Genomic DNA, 14,507 nt, shown 5'->3' with positions numbered 1-14,507 from the left:
TTGTTACATTTTGAATGCTTAGCAGGACAGGAAAACGATCTTATTCACACACTTTTCAAGAGAACATCCCTGGTCATTCCTACACATGCTTCATTTGTAAATTATGTCTGTGTTGGAGTGTGCCCCTGGCTTTCCATAAATAAAAAAAACGAGAAAATGGTGCCGCCTGGTTTGCTTAATATAAGGATTTAGAAATTACTTATACTTTTGATGCTTAAGTATATTTTAGCAATTACATTTACTTTGAATACTTAAATATATTTAAAACCAAATACTTTTAGATTTTTTATCCATTTTACTGGGTTATCACTTTTACTTGAGCCATTTTCTATGAAGGTACCTTTACTTTTACTCAAGTATGACAATTGGATACTTTTTCCCCATGATGATTAACTATACAGTTCACCATGATGATTAACTATACAGTTACCATTGATTAACTATACAGTTCCCCATGATTAACTATTCAGTTCCCCATGACGATAACTATACAGTTCCCCATGATGATTAACTATACAGTTCCCCATGATTAACTATACAGTTCCCCATGATGATTAACTATACAGTTCCCCATGATGATTCACTATACAGTTCCACATGATGATTCACTATACAGTTCCCCATGATGATTCACTATACAGTTCCCCATGATGATTCACTATACAGTTCCCCATGATGATTAACTATACAATTCCCTATGATTAACTATACAGTTCCCCATGATGATTCACTATACAGTTCCACATGATGATTCATTATACAGTTCCCCATGATGATTCACTATACAGTTCCCCATGATGATTCACTATACAGTTCCCCATGATGATTAACTATACAATTCCCTATGATTAACTATACAGTTCCCCATGACTGACTATACAGTTCCCCATGATGATTAACTATACAGTTCACCATGATGATTAACTATACAGTTACCATTGATTAACTATACAGTTCCCCATGATTTACTATACAGTTCCCCATGACGACAACTATAGAGTTCCCCATGATGATTAACTATACAGTTCCCCATGATTAACTATACAGTTCCCCATGATGATTCACTATACAGTTCCACATGATGATTCACTATACAGTTCCCCATGATGATTCACTATACAGTTCCCCATGATGATTAACTATACAGTTCCCCATGATGATTAACTATACAGTTCCCCATGATGATTCACTATACAGTTCCCCATGATGATTAACTATACAGTTCCCCATGATGATTCACTACACAGTTCCCCATGATGATTAACTATACAGTTCCTAATGATGATTAACTATACAGTTCCCCATGATGATTAACTATACAGTTCCCAATGATGATTAACTATACAGTTCCCCATGATGATTAACTATACAGTTCCCAATGATGATTAACTATACAGTTCCTCATGATGATTAACTATACAGTTCCCCATGATTAACTATACAGTTCCTCATGATGATTAACTATACAGTTCCCCATGATGATTAACTATACAGTTCCCAATGATGATTAACTATACAGTTCCTCATGATGATTAACTATACAGTTCCCCATGATGATTAACTATACAGTTCCCCATGATTAACTATACAGTTCCTCATGATGATTAACTATACAGTTCCCCATGATGATTCACTATACAGTTCCCCATGATTAACTTTTCAGTTCCTCATGATGATTAACTATACAGTTCCTCATGATGATTCAGTATACAGTTCCCCATGATTAACTATACAGTTCCTCATGATGATTAACTATACAGTTCCCCATGATGATTCACTATACAGTTCCCCATTATTACCTATACAGTTCCACATGATAAACTATACAGTTCCCCATGATTAACTATACAGTTCTCCATGATTAACTATACAGTTCCCCATGATTAACTATTCAGTTCCCCATGATGATTAACTATACAGTTCCCCATGATGATTCACTATACAGTTCCCCATTATTACCTATACAGTTCCCCATGATAAACTATACAGTTCCCCATGATTAACTATACAGTTCCCCATGATGATTAACTATACAGTTCCTCATGATGATTAACTACACAGTTCCCCATAATTAACTATACAGTTCCTCATGATGATTAACTATACAGTTCCCCATGATGATTCACTATACAGTTCCCCATGATTCACTATACAGTTCCCCATGATGATTCACTATACAATTCCCCATGATTCACTATACAGTTCCCCATGATGATTAACTATACAGTTCTCCATGATGATTCACTTTACAGTTCCCCATGATGATTAACTATACAGTTCCCCATGATGATTAACTATACAGTTCCTCATGATGATTAACTATACAGTTCGCCATGATGATTCACAATACAGTTCCCCATGATGATTCACTATACAGTTCCTCATGATGACTAACTATACAGTTCCCCATGATGATTCACTATACAGTTCCCCATGATTAACTATACAGTTCCCCATGATGATTAACTATACAGTTCCCCGTGATGATTAACTATACAGTTCCCAATGATGATTAACTATACAGTTCCTCATGATGATTAACTATACTGTTCCCCATGATGATTAACTATACAGTTCCCAATGATGATTAACTATACAGTTCCCCATGATGATTCACTATACAGTTCCCCATGATTAACTATACAGTTCCCCATGATTAACTATACAGTTCCCCATGATTAACTATACAGTTCCCCATGATGATTAACTATACAGTTCCCCATGATGATTAACTATACAGTTCCCCATGATGATTAACTATACAGTTCTCCATGATGATTCACTTTACAGTTCCCCATGATGATTAACTATACAGTTCCCCATGATGATTAACTATACAGTTCCTCATGATGATTAACTATACAGGTCCTCATGATGATTAACTATACAGTTCCCCATGATGATTAACTATATTGTTCCCCATGATGATTAACTATACAGTTCCTCATGATGATTCACTATACAGTTCCTCATGATGATTAACTATACAGTTCCCCATGATTAGCTATACAGTTCCCCATGATGATTCCCTATACAGTTCCCCATGATTATTAACTATACAGTTCACCATGATTAACTATACAGTTCTCCATGATGATTAACTATACAGTTCACCATGATTAACTATACAGTTCCCCATGATGATTAACTATACAGTTCACCATGATTAACTATACAGTTCCCCACGATTAACTATACAGTTCCCCATGATGATTAATTATACAGTTCCCCATGATGATTAACTATACAGTTCACCATGATTAACTATACAGTTCTCCATGATGATTAACTATACAGTTCACCATGATTAACTATACAGTTCTCCATGATGATTAACTATATAGTTCCCCATGATGATTAACTATACAGTTCCCCATGATTAACTGTACAGTTCCTCATGATGATTAACTATACAGTTCCTCATGATGATTAACTATACAGTTCCCCATGATGATTAACTATACAGTTCCCCATGATGATTAACTATACAGTTCCCCATGATTAACTGTACAGTTCCTCATGATGATTAACTATACAGTTCCCCATGATGATTAACTATACAGTTCTCCATGATGATTAACTATACAGTTCACCGTGATTAACTATACAGTTCTCCATGATGATTAACTATATAGTTCCCCATGATGATTAACTATACTGTTCCCCATGATGATTAACTATACAGTTCCCCATGATTAACTGTACAGTTCCTCATGATGATTAACTATACAGTTCCTCATGATGATTAACTATACAGTTCCTCATGATGATTAACTATACAGTTCCCCATGATGATTAACTATACAGTTCCCCATGATGATTAACTATACAGTTCCCCATGATTAACTGTACAGTTCCTCATGATGATTAACTATACAGTTCCTCATGATGATTAACTATACAGTTCCTCATGATGATTAACTATGCAGTTCCCCATGATTAACTATACAGTAGCTACTAAATTAGCTGTGTAGTTACTAAACTCCAACTGGTACAGCTGCCCTTATAACTCACCTGGGGAGTAGTTCACTGGTACAGCTGTCTTTATAACTCACCTGGGGAGTAGTTCACTGGTACAGCTGTCTTTATAACTCACCTGGAGAGTAGTTCACTGGTACAGCTGTCTTTATAACTCACCTGGGGAGTAGTTCACTGGTACAGCTGCCTTTATAACTCACCTGGGGAGTAGTTCACTGGTACAGCTGCCTTTATAACTCACCTGGAGAGTAGTTCACTGGTACAGCTGTCTTTATAACTCACCTGGAGAGTAGTTCACTCACACAATCTACTCTACAGGACAAAGATACACAAACCACTAGAATATCTTAAAATTATTCAATGGACGTTATAGTCGTTATGCATGGTATCACAGACGACTTTGTGTTTTTGTGCAGATAAGGCTTCCAAAGCCGTTTGCTTTATTCCTGTGAGAATAAAAAAGTATATATTCAGTTTGACTCAACATGGTCTTCAGCTCAGTCAGCAGCAATAGAGACTTTAGTGCACTTTAATGTATTCATCCTGGGAGTTAAAGTGGTTACAGGAAGAACACCCATTACATCAGAGAGAGGAGAGAACACAGTAACAGGCAGACAGACAGGCTTTATAAAACAGACACAGAGAGAGGAGAGAACACAGTAACAGGCAGACAGACAGGCTTTATAAAACAGACAGAGAGAGAGGAGAGGACACAGTAACAGGCAGACAGACAGGCTTTATAAAACAGACAGAGAGAGAGGAGAGAACACAGTAACAGGCAGACAGACAGGCTTTATAAAACAGACAGAGAGAGAGGAGAGAACACAGTAACAGGCAGACAGACAGGCTTTATAAAACAGACAGAGAGAGAGGAGAGAACACAGTAACAGGCAGACAGACATGCCTTATAAAACAGAAAGAGAGAGAGGAGAGAACACAGTAACAGGCAGACAGACAGGCTTTATAAAACAGAAAGAGAGAGAGAAAGAGAGAATACAGGCAGACAGACAAGCCTTATAGAACAGTAAGAGAGAGAAAAGAGAAGGACAAATACATGAATATCAATTATCCACACTAGAGGATCAAAATATGACAGTTCTTATGAAAATAGTTTTTTTCAATTGTTCTCCAGAAACATAGTAATATCTCAGATTGTGATATTAAACTCCCACTCCCATATATCTTTTTTATGCTTTATCCGTTTGCTAGTTCATCTCTGGCATATAATTTTTTTTCGTAAAGTAACCTATAAAAGGATCATGTTCAAATACATACTTAGGAGTTTGTGGGTGTGTTATCTTGTGTTGTTGTGTACAATTTTTATATTCCAGGTAATTTCTGGGGTGATATCTTGTTCTGCTTGTGTTGTTGCAGGGAAGTAAACAGGTGTTGCTATTGAAAGGTGAGCACTAAAGGCCAATCAGAGATGAAGAGGATCTGTTTCCCTTTATCCTCTATGAAGTTTGGTTGTCCCTAAACCGGGAAGGTTGCTGCTAACGTGCGCTAATGTGACTAGAATGACGTTGTGTACAACAGTCAACTTTCTGGGATATAGACATGTCTTATAAATGCTTGTTAATCTCACTGCAGTGTCCAATTAACAGTAGCTATTACAGTGAAAAAAATACCATGCTATTGTTTGAGGAGAGTGCACAACAACAAAACATTTTTATCACGGCAACTAGTTTGATACATTCACCTCTGAAGGTAAATAATGTACTTACATTCAGTAATCTTGGGGTGGCAGGTAGCCTAGTGGTTAGAGCTTTGGTCTAGTAATCGAAAGGTTGCAAGATTGAATCCCTGAGCTGTCAAGGTAAAAGTCTCTCTTTCTGCCCCTGAACAAGGCAGTTAAGCCACTGTTCCTAGGCCGTCGTTGAAAATAAGAATTTGTTCTTAACTGACCTGCCTAGGTAAATAAAATTACAAAAAAGAAGACATTTTTTTCTGATTTGACATTCTGAGGGTCCCAGAGATAAAATGTAACATGTTTTTTTTTTAATCAATTTTTATGTTCAAATGTAGGAACTGGGTTCTACAGTTTGACCCCACTGCTGTCTCTGGCTCAACACCCACCCCGCCCTGCCATCTAGAGGTGTGATAGTTAGTGTATAAGCTAATTATCCATCATGTACGACATTCCTGGGAGTGTGTAAACTTAATTTTTTTTATTACCATAGCATTTTTGTATGTTCTCTATAGTTATGTACTTGAAAATGTATCGATTGACCAATTCGGCACATTTGGGCAAACTCCTGGCAAACTTGATTCAAAATATTGCGCAGTAATGTAATTCTTTACTGGATCAGTCTGGAACTTTGCACACACAGTGCTGCCATCTGATGGCCAACATCTAAATTACACCTAGACTCCTATCTGAAAGTATGGCCTTTCTCTTGCATTTCCAAGATGTTTGTATTATCTTTTACCCGATCTAATGTGTTATATTCTCCTACTTTAATTTCACATTTCCACAAACTTCAAAGTGTTTCCTTTCAAATGGTATCAAGAACATGCATATCTTGCATCAGGTCCTGAGCTACAGGCAGTTAGATTTGGGTATGTCATTTTAAGTGAAAATTGAAAAAAAGGGTACGATCCTTAAGAGGATTTTATCCTCTTTATGGCAAACTCAGGAGATGAGCCCTTCACAGACACTGATCCCAAAACAAGGCTTTCTATGCCTGGAGATCAGAGGTATTCAAACTTTTTCAGCAGGGAACCCATTTTTTTTGGCCTGAACTTCTAATAGTGTTACCAATATTAATGGTGTTACAAAAATGAATAGAGGGTTACCAATATTAATAGCTTTACCAATATTAATAGTCTGTTACCATTATTAATAGACGGTTGCTAATAATAACAGTATTACCAATATTAATAGAGTTTTACCAATACTAATAGACAGTTAACAATATTAATAGTGTTACCAAAATGAAGTGTTACCAAAATTAATAGTGTTACCAATATTAATAGAGTTTTACCAATATTAATAGAGTTTTACCAACATTAATAGTGTTACCAACATTAATAGTGTTACCAATATTAATAGAGTTACCAATATTCATAGAGTTACCAACATTAATAGTGTTACCAATATTAATAGTGTTACCAATATTAATATAGTGTTACCAATATTAATAGACTGTTACCAATATTAATAGTGTTACCAGCATTACTAGCGTTACCAATATTAATAGAGTGCGACCAGTATTAATAGTGTTACCAGTATCAATAGTGTTACCAATATTAATAGAGTGTTACCAATATTAATAGACTGTTACCAATATTAATAGTGTTACCAGCATTACTAGTGTTACCAATATCAATAGTGTTACCAATATTAATAGAGTGCGACCAGTATCAATAGTGTTACCAATATTAATAGAGTTTTACCAATATGAATAGGGTTACCAATATTAATAGAGTTTTACCAATATTAATAGGGTTACCAATATTAATAGTGTTATGAATATTAATAGAGCCACCAATTTTAATAGAATGTTACCAATATTAATAGTGTTACCAATATTTATAGAGTTACCAATATCAATAGAGTGTTACCAATATTAATAATGTTACCAATATTAATAGTGTTACCAATATTAATAGAGTTTTACCAATATTAATAGAGTGTTACCAATGTTAATAGAGTTACCAATATTAATAGTCTTACCAAGATTAATAGAGTTTTACCAATATTAATAGTGTTACCAATTTTAATAGAGTTACCAATGTCAATAGAGTTTTACCAATATTAACAGTGTTACCAATATTAATAGAGTTTTACCAATATTAATAGAGTGTTAGCAATATGAATAGTTACCAATATGAATAGTGTTAGCAATATTAATAGAGTGTTACCAATATTAAGAGTTACCAATATTAATAGAGTTTTACCAATATTAATAGAGTTTTACCAATATTAATAGAGTTTTACCAATATTAATAGAGTGTTACCAATATTAATAGAGTTACCAATATTAATAGAGTTACCAATATTAATACAGTTACAGAGTCTCCCACATGCCTTTTGGCTAACACCAAACGTGTTTGCTTATTTATTTCTTTAAGCAATGGCTTTTTTCAGGCCACTCTTCCGTAAAGCCCAGCTCTGTGGAGTGTACGGCTTAAAGTGGTCCTAAGGACAGATACTTCAATCTCCGCTGTGGAGCATTGCTGCTCCTTCAGGTTTATCATTGGTCTCTTTGTTGGCCCTCTGATTAATGCCCTCCTTGCCTGGGCCATGAATTTTGGTGGGCGGCCCTCTCTTGGCAGGTTTGTTGTGGTGCCATATTCTTTCAAATGTTTTATAATGGATTTAATGGTGCTTCGTGGGATGTTCAAAGTTTCTGATGTTTTTTTATAACCCAACCCTGATCTGTAGTTCTCAACAACTTTGTCCCTGACCTGTTTGGAGAGCTCGTTGGTCTTCATTATGTTGCTTGCTTGGTGGTGCCCCTTGCTTAGTGGTGTTGCAGATTCTGGGGCCTTTCAGAACAGGTGCATATATATACTGAGATCATGTGACAGGTCATGTGACACTAAGATTTCACACAGGTGGACTTTATTTAACTAATTATGTGACTTCTGAAGGTAATTGGTTGCACCAGATCTTATTTAGGGGTTTCATAGCAAAAGGGGTGAATACATATGCACACACCACTTTTCTGTTTCTGAATTTTTTTGAATTTTATGAGACAAGTTTATTTTTTCATTTCACTTCACCAATTTGGACTATTTCGTGTATGTCCATTACATGAAATCCAAATAAAAATCCATTTCAATTACAGATTGTAATGCACCAAAATAATAAAAACGCCAAGTGGGATGAATACTTTTGCAAGGCACTGTACATGTACAAATTACCTCAATTACCACTACTAACCTGTACCCCCGCATATTGACTCAGTACCGGTGCCCCCTCTACATAGGGCTTGTAAGTAAGCATTTCATGGTAAGGTCTACACCTGTTATATTCGGCACATGTGACAAATAACATTTGATTTGAGACAAATGGTTAAATCACTAGCCTACATCATCTCCTCCTATGAAAATGTATTGATTACTCTGTATCTGTTTTCAATTATTATTTAATTGGAATACCGGTAGCTACTTGTTGGTATGATTCATTGGTACAGCACTTATTCGATCAGTGAAACATTGTAGGATGAGTTGTATTGGAATTAAACATAAATATAAAATTACATGTAGTGTAAATGTAAATATTTGATATTTTTTATATGAAACATCATCAGCAAAAACATATTTAAAAGCACATTTTCTATCAGGCTGCATGCTGTTTAATGTAGTGAACTACAGTGCCTTCGGAAATTATCCAAATCCCTTGATTTTTTCCCACATTTTGTTAGGTTACAGCCTTATTCTAAAATGGATTAAATTGTTTTTTTTCCCCTCATCAATCTACACACAATACCCCATAATGATAAAGCAAAAACAGGTTTATAGAAATATTTCCTAATTTACCCTTTACTCAGTACTTTGTTGAACCACCGTTGGCAGCGATTACAGCCTCGAGTCTTCTTGGGTAGGACGCTACAAGCTTGACACACCTGTATTTGGAGAGTTTCTCCCATTCTTCTCTGCAGGACCTCTCAAGGTCTGTCAGGTTGGATGGGGAGCGTTGCTGCACAGCTACTATTTTCAGGTCTCTCCAGAGATGTTAGATCGGGTTCAAGTCCGGGCTCTGGCTGGGCCACTCAAGGACATTCAGAGACTTGTCCCGAAGCCACTCCTGCATTGTCTTGGCTGTGTGCTTAGGGTCATTGTCCTGTTGGAAAGTGAACTTTCGTCCCAGTATGAGGTCCTGAGTGCTCTGGTGCAGGTTTTCATCAAGGATCTCTCTCTACTTTGCCTCAATCCTGACTAGTCTCAGTCCCTGCCGCTGAAAACATTCCCACTGCACGATGCTGCTACCTTCATGCTTCACTGTAGGGATGGTGCCAGGTTTCCTCCAGACATGACCTTGGCATTCAGACCAAAGAGTTAAATCTTTGTTTCATCAGATCAGAGAATCTTGTTTCTCATGGTCTGAGATTCTTTAGGTACCTTTTGGCAAACTCCAAGCGGGCTGTCATTTGCCTTTTACTGTGGAGTGGCTTCCGTCTGGCCACTCTGCCATTAATGTCTGATTGGTGGAGTGCTCGGACATTCACTATTAACTGTTGGACCTTAAATAGACAGGTTTGTGCCTTTTTAAATCATGTCCAATCAATTGAATGTACCACAGGTGGACTCCAATGAAGTTATAGAAACATCTCAAGGATGATCAATGGAAACAGGATGCAGCTGAGCTCAATTTCAAAGCTCTGTCTATATCATTATGGGGTATTGTGTGTAGCTTGTTCACGATCTTTATTTATTTAATCCATTTTAGAATAAGGCTGTAACCTAATAAAATGTGGAAAAAGTCAAGGGGTCTGAATACTTTCTGAAGGCACTGTATATCTAGTATGGAAAAGTCTTTGTGGTGATGATGGTGGGCAGGCAGTGGTCTAAGTGAACTATATCTAGTATGGTCAAGTCTTTGGGTAGGCAATGCTGTAGAACTCTTGAACTGCTCGTTCAACGAACTGGTTATTATGTTAATAATATGGACTCAAACAGAATGGGTCAAGCATGATCAAAAACACAGCAGAATCATTTTTCTCCCGCTGCTTTATGCTATTCTTCCAACGTGATCAAATGGTCCCTTGTGGCTCAGTTCGTTGAGGCTGGCGCTTGCAACACCAAGGTTGTGGGTTTGATTCCCGAGGGGGACCAGTATGGAAAAAGTTATAAAAAAATGCATCCATTACTGTAAAATTCTTGGATGAGAGTGTCTGCTAAATTATGTAAATACCCTGTTACTCTGTGCTATTCTACCATGAGGATCAAATACCCTGTTACTCTGTGTTATTCTACCATGTGGATCAAATACCCTGTTACTCGGTGTTATTCTACCATGAGGATCAAATACCCTGTTACTCTGTGCTATTCTCAATCATCTCTAATGAAATTCCATTGAGCTCCTTCAGTGGCCCATGATAAGGGGCCGTTAGTGAACTCAAAAATTAAATGACCTTCCAAGTTGACGGTACAGATCAGATAACATAGATATGATGTACTTTAAAAAAATATATCTTGTAATATCAAGTCAATAACATCTATCCCAGGATGGAGAGATAAACAGATGATTGGAGATGTATTCTGATGTATTTTAATGCACAGTGGTATCTGTCTGTTATAAACATTTATTTTACCTTTATTTAACTAGGCAAGTCAGTTAAGAACAAATTCTTATTTTCAGTGATGGCCTAGGAACAGTGGGTTAACTGCCATATTCAGGGGCAGAACAATAGATTTTTACCTTGTCAGCTAGGGAATTTGATCTTGCGACCTTCCGGTTACTAGTCTAACGCTCTAACCACTAGGCTACCTGCCTCTAACCGCTAGGCTACCTGCCTCTAACCGCTAGGCTACCTGCCTCTAACCGCTAGGCTACCTGCCTCTAACCGCTAGGCTACCTGCCTCTAACCACTCGGCTACCTGCCTCTAACCACTCGGCTACCTGCCTCTAACCGCTAGGCTACCTGCCTCTAACCGCTAGGCTACCTGCCTCTAACCACTAGGCTACCAGCCTCTAACCGCTAGGCTACCTGCCGCTCCATCATCGGTTTCACACGCATCAAAAGCTAACCGAATGTACGTAGTATTTGATAAAGATATTCACATTGATTCCCTCTGACATCTGGGTGGTGATCCAATTACCTTTCACATCATAAATTGGTTGACGTGTAATTTCGGACAACTCATAAATCTACCAAATCAGAATCTGGATGTCAAAAAACATGAATTCCAGTCTCTTGCCACCAGCACATTTAAGTCATAGTCATTAGTCAAACTTGGTTTCTCTCAATAAACCCACCCCCAACCAATATATCACAGTGTACCATTGGATTTCTCCTTGGACGACTTGGATTTCTCCACATCACTGACATCCAAACGATCCTCTCATTGCCGCTTTAACAAACAATGTCTCAACCTGCTTTCTCTGAAAATATACGACATAACCCCCAAAAAATCGAAAACCCTGACCCCTTTTCCTTATAACATTCTAACAAGAGGTTTGAGTCAGCAGCTGTTCCCATGAATGATATCTCAATTCCACCCTCAATCGCCTTGGAAGAGAAATACCACCACCATCTCCCTGTCAATGGCAGTAACTCAGTTGTTTTTCATGATGGCTTATAGGCTCTCAGTTGGTGGTTGACACCCAGTCTGATGTTAAGATCCCATTAAACATAGGGAATAAGCAAGCAGTAGGAGGATGTATTACCTAGTAAGAAAGGAATTGTTAAAGAATTTGCAAGATACAACAAAATAAAAATCTAACAACCCCCTTTTCCAATTAAAATGTTATGTTTATATCCTGTAAATGTGTTGCTAGGGACCTATCCAAACAGGTATATGTAGGAGCTGCTTTTATTGTGGGTCTAATACATTAAATGTGTTGCTATGGACCTATCCCAACAGGTATCCCTGTAGGAACAGTCTTATTGTGCATATTTTGCCAACTAGGGGAAGTGGTTTGCTAACAACTGCTAATTTTCCACTTAAATATATATTTCCCCTTTCCTGAAGTCCCCCAGTCCTTGGCAGAGTGATCATATAGGTAATCTATGGATGTGGAATGCCAAATCTCACTGAGGAATTGAATGTAATTTTCACTACCAAAGGCAAAACCTATATTTCTACATGCAATACATTTTCAGCATATTTTATAGTACACACACATATGACATATCAGCAAGCACTACGAACACTCACACCCCTGTAAATATGAACGGTTGAATGGGCTGTGAAACCACACATTCTAAAGGGTGGCAGATAACCTAGAAGTTTAGAGCGTTGGGCCCTTAATTGGAAGTTTGCTGGTTTGAGTCCCTGAGTCAACTAGATAAAAAAAAAAAAAACTGCCGGTGTGCCCTTGAGCAAGGCTCTTAACCCTAGTTGCTCTGGATAAGAGTATCTGCTAAATGAGTATGTAAATGTAAATAAATGTCTGATTGTATGCCTCTTCATTTAAACCGAACTGACGTACTATAAATCAATATCTTACCGGCTATATCCTACATTATGTATCAAGGCTGGGGAGACATTACGCTGACAAGATGACTTTACTGATACGCTTTGCAACACACAGTGTTGTCTCAAATAGCACCCTATTCCATATACAGTGCACTTCCATTGACCAGAGAACAGGGTGCCATTTGGGACGCTATGGTACCTGGTCAAAGGTAGTGCTCTATAGGAAACAGGGTGCAATTTGGGATGCAGTCAGGGGGGTTCATAATAGCAGGGAGGGAGAGATACAGTATATTGATACAGTATATTGATACAGTGTATTGATAACAGTATATTGATACAGTATATTGAAACAGTATATTGGTACAGTATATTGATACAGTATATTGGTACAGTATATTGATACACTATATTGGTACCGTATGTTGATACAGTATATTGATAACAGTAAATTGATACAGTGAATTAATATAGTATATTGATACAGTATATTGATACAGTATATTGATACAGTATATTGAAACAGTATACTAATATACTATATTGATACAGTATATTGATTCATTATATTGATACAGTATATTGATACAGTATATTAATATACTATATTGGTACAGTATATTGATACAGTATATTGGTACAGTATATTGATACAGTATATTGGTACAGTATATTGATACAGTATATTGGTACAGTATATTGGTACAGTATATTGATACAGTATATTGGTACAGTATATTGATACAGTATATTGATACAGCATATTGGTACAGTATATTGGTACAGTATATTGATACAGTATATTAATATACTATATTGATACAGTATATTGATACAGTATATTGGTACAGTATATTGATACAGTATATTGATACAGTATACTGGGGCAATAATCCTTCTCCATTAATAGCTGATGCCCCTGGTAGATACAGACACAAAGAGACCTGATACCTCTGGTAGATACAAACACAAAGAGATCAGATACCTCTGGTAGATACTAACACAAAGAGACCTGATACCTCTGGTAGATACAGACACAAAGAGACCTGATACCTCTGGTAGATACAGACACATGAGACCTATTGCGAAGGTACTTACTGTATCTCTGCAATAGTAACTTACTGTCCCTCTGTAATAATAACTTACTGTCCCTCTGTAATAGTAACTTACTGTCCCTCTGTAATAGTAACTTACTGTCCCTCTGTAATATGAACATTGTGCTCACCTCATTGTATTTTCTTGTATTTCTGCCTACATACTGTATGCTACCACCTCACATATAACCTGAGACAATGCCTAGGTATTGTGGCATTAAAAATTATTGTTAGAGTTTTCAATAGATGCTCCTAGTTTAGAGGCTAATTTAATGGCTGAGTATGCCCTTAATGAACAACACCATTCTGAAAAGAAAATAAACACCTCATGGAAATGTACAGCTCCCT

At 36.9% G+C, this 14,507-nt stretch overlaps 1 protein-coding gene across 4 annotated transcripts in view; it reads left to right on the top strand.

Moving 5' to 3' along the window:
* The window catches only part of LOC106612275 (kelch-like protein 4), a 63,900-nt gene that overhangs the window by 22,328 nt on the left and 27,065 nt on the right, over positions 1–14,507 (top strand). The window lies entirely within an intron of this gene.

This window comes from Salmo salar, chromosome 09, assembly GCF_965601325.2.
Source record: "Salmo salar chromosome 09, fSalSal1, whole genome shotgun sequence".
Lineage (NCBI taxonomy): Eukaryota > Metazoa > Chordata > Actinopteri > Salmoniformes > Salmonidae > Salmo > Salmo salar.
This window is presented reverse-complemented; position numbering and strand designations above follow the sequence as displayed.